The sequence below is a fragment of the Zingiber officinale genome, chromosome 5B, assembly GCF_018446385.1.
Source record: "Zingiber officinale cultivar Zhangliang chromosome 5B, Zo_v1.1, whole genome shotgun sequence".
NCBI classification, from domain to species: domain Eukaryota; kingdom Viridiplantae; phylum Streptophyta; class Magnoliopsida; order Zingiberales; family Zingiberaceae; genus Zingiber; species Zingiber officinale.
The window spans coordinates 3,486,520-3,490,154 of NC_055995.1; the positions used below are offsets into that span (position 1 = coordinate 3,486,520).

General features: G+C 36.2%; 1 non-coding gene across 1 annotated transcript; it reads left to right on the top strand.

Annotated features, from left to right (window-relative positions):
• Positions 1-274: 274 nt before the first annotated feature.
• On the top strand, positions 275-380 carry LOC121988087. The gene has a single exon (XR_006113847.1). It is a non-coding gene; the product is annotated as a small nucleolar RNA R71 (small nucleolar RNA).
• Positions 381-3,635: the final 3,255 nt, after the last annotated feature.

Genomic DNA, 3,635 nt, shown 5'->3' on the forward strand with positions numbered 1-3,635 from the left:
TGACTTGTGGATTTCAAAACTCTTGGATGGTTGAATTGTATTTTGTTTGGCAGACTCTTTTGTATATATGGCTTGTACTTCTTGAATTTCTGAAGGAGATTCCATCCAACTTTTGTTCGACCATTCATGGAGGTTCAACGCCACTTGATCAATTAACATATATGCTTCATCTACACTCTTGTCCATAAAAGAACCTCCAGCTGATGAATCTAACAAACACTTATCTGAGAAAGAAATTTCCCTATAGAATATGTGTAGGGTCAGCCATTTTTCCAAACCATGATGAGGGCACTATCTTTGTAGACTCTTGAATCTATCTCATGCTTCAAATAATGATTCCTCATATACCTGAGCAAAATTTGTAATGCAATTCCTCATGTAAATTGTTCTGCTTGGAGGGAAAAAATGATTTAGAAATTGCTTCTCCAATTGTTCCCAACTTGTGATGCTTTGAGAATGGAGAGAATATAACCAAGTCCTTTCTTTATCCTTGATACTAAAAGGAAATGTCATCAAACGAACTGCATCTGTTGACTAGACCTGACCACGGTTCGGAACCGACGGTTCGACGGTTCGGAACCGCCGGTTCGACGGTTCCAGGCAGGTCGACCCTTAACCTTAACCGCCCAAGACGGTTACGGTTCACGGTTCAGAACCGCCGGTTCACGGTTCGGTTCACGGTTCGTCACGGTTCAAGATTAATATGTTAATAAAAATTAAAAATTAAAAATTAAACATTAAACATTAAAAATTAGAAATTAAAATTTATTAAAAAAAGGGCTTGCACTTATTTAAGTTGCCTACGTATCCCTTTAGGGGAATCAAAGCCCACGTAGTTCTTTTACATTTTTATCCTTTTACATTTTCATTCACTTCCATTTCCTGTTCCTGTCGTATTTGTTCCTTCAGTATCAAAATCTTCAACTTCGTCATCTGAAAGTTGCATTCCTTGGATTCTTTTCTCCGCCCGGTCCAATCGTCCAATAATGCTTGGGCTTCCAATGAGTCGAGACAAAGTTGATCGTTGTTCATCTAATATGTTGCCACGGGCACTGAACACAACAGTTGACACTCGACAAGCTAAAATTTCTTTTGCGATCACGAGAGAACGGAAAGCTTTGAGCCTTCATGACCACCACTTTAAGATATCGAAGTTTTCGCTATCTCGCTTCATTAAAATCAAAAGAAGTCGAATAATTCTCAAGTTCCTGTGGAACTTGAGGATCCCCATGACGCTTTGTCCGTTCTTTTAATAAGAGTTGTGCTTTTGTAAGTTTTAAATTACTACTAGTAGTTTGTTGAATTTCGAAATATTAATTTGTGTTCCATATTTTGCATAATATTGATTATAAATATCATATAAATAAATTCTAACATTATATATAATATTAATTGGATCGGGGAAGAATCTTTAATTGGAATTAAAGCATCATAATATAAAGTTAACATTTCTTGTAAAACTTCTAATTTAAATCTAGGATCTAAAGCAAATGCAATTAAATAAATTTCAGGAATTAAATAAAATATTTTTCCCATTTAGTTTTCATAGCTAAGATGCAAGGAGATAAAGATTCATTATTAATATGTTCATTTAAAACTAATACTATATTAGAAAAATTTTCTAAAACTAATTGAGCGGGATAATAAACACCGGAAAGTTGTTGGTTGCATCATTAAATACTTTTAAAATTTCACAAATACTACTACAAATATTCCATTGTTGTGAAAATAAATATATATTAGCATTAGTGTTTTGTGCAAAAATGAACATAATAATTCTTTATATTGAAATGAATCTTGTAATAATTGGTATGTTGAATTCCAACGTGTTGGTACATCACGTGGAAATTTTTAGGTCTCATTCCATTAATTTTACAAAACCTACCCCATTGTTTCATTATAGATGGATGAGACCATAAATAAGAAATTGCAATTCTAATTGGTTTAATATAACTTTCTAAAATTTTTAAACCATCTTGAACACATAAATTTAAAACATGGCATACACAACGAATATGAAAAATAAACCTCCAATAATAGGTTGACAAACAAATTTTAGATCATCTATACAAGCGGTATTAGAACTAGCATTATCTAATGATATTGAAAATATTTTATGAGTTAAACCATATTCTTCTAAAATTAAACATAATAATTGTGCGATATTATGAGCATTATGTGATTCATCAAAACCTCTATAAGCTAATAATCTTTTTGGAGATTCCAAGAGTTATCGATCCAATGGCAAGTCACACCCATATACGAATGTGTTTGCCAATGATCACTCCAAATATCGGAACATAAAGAAACTTTATTATCTAATTTACTAAATTCATCAATTAAATTCTTTTTCCTTGTTTTACTAATTTTTAAATTGTACGAGTAAGGGTAGTCATAGGAACACGCTTAGCACATGGATTAAGAGATTCTTTACAAAAATCTTCAAATGTGCATTTAGATCCAAAACTAAAAGAAAGATGTTCTACGGAAACAAATTTAGCTAATGATTCTCTTAATTTATTATCCGAATATAAAAATAAACCAGAATCGGTACTACCGCTAGTTGAAGAAAATCTTGATAATTGTGTTTGAGAACGGTCGAGTCCATATTCCGTCGGGTGCTTCGTTTCTACATGTCGTTTCAACGACCCATAGCCGCCGCCGGCTTGGAATTTGTAGGAAGCATTGCAGTGCTTACATTTTGCACGCATTTCTCCCGACGGAAGAGTGACCTTCTCAAAATGTTTAGTAAAAATAGAAGACTTTAGAGGAGGAAGTTCCCGAACCTTAGAAGTAATTGCATCGGTACTTCCTTGTGTTTCGGGTGTCGGATTCGGAAGATGCTCGATCTCATCATCGGTGGATTGAATGTTGGGGTCCTCCTCCCGCGGATTCATTATTTGCTTTCCTTTCCGAGCTCGAGACGATGCACCTCCGCGGCCTCCTTCCATTGTAATTGAAAATTGAAAACGAAAGCGTGTAGAGATTAGAGAATACGAAAATGAGATTAAGAGTAGAGAAGATGTGTGTGAAAAATGATGAAATAAGCTCTCTATTTATAGAGTTTTGATAGTAACGGACACTAAATCATAGCCATTGATCAAAAAACGGTCAAATGATCCTAACCGTTGAAAAAAAATACCTAAAAAACCCTCCCAACGGCTACGAACCGCCGGTTCAACCCGCCGGTTAACCGGCGGTTCGCCGGTTTTACATCCAATGAACCGGAACCGGCCCGGCAACTTGCCGGGCCGGTTCCGGTTCGACCCGGCGAACCGGGTCAACGGGCAACCGGCCCGTTGACCCGGTTACGGGCCCGGGCCGGGTCCGGGCCAGACCCGGCCCGGGGTCGGGTCTACTGTTGACACTCCTTCACAATTCACCATATCACATAGCTCTAGAAATGTCTCAAGGTGCGGATAAAAACTTTCTGATACTTCTCCTCCAAATTTGTGACATTGTATTATGAAAATTAACTTTGAGTCTAGTTGGAAATTTTCTGTTTCAATATGAGGCTGCCCAATGGGAGACATAAATCTTGCAGAAATAGGTGCCGAGAAATCTCTTAAGGGCCTGCTTGACATGTTAGTGCTCATCGATATTCAAGAAAATTTTTTTTTGAGTAAAAACAAAAA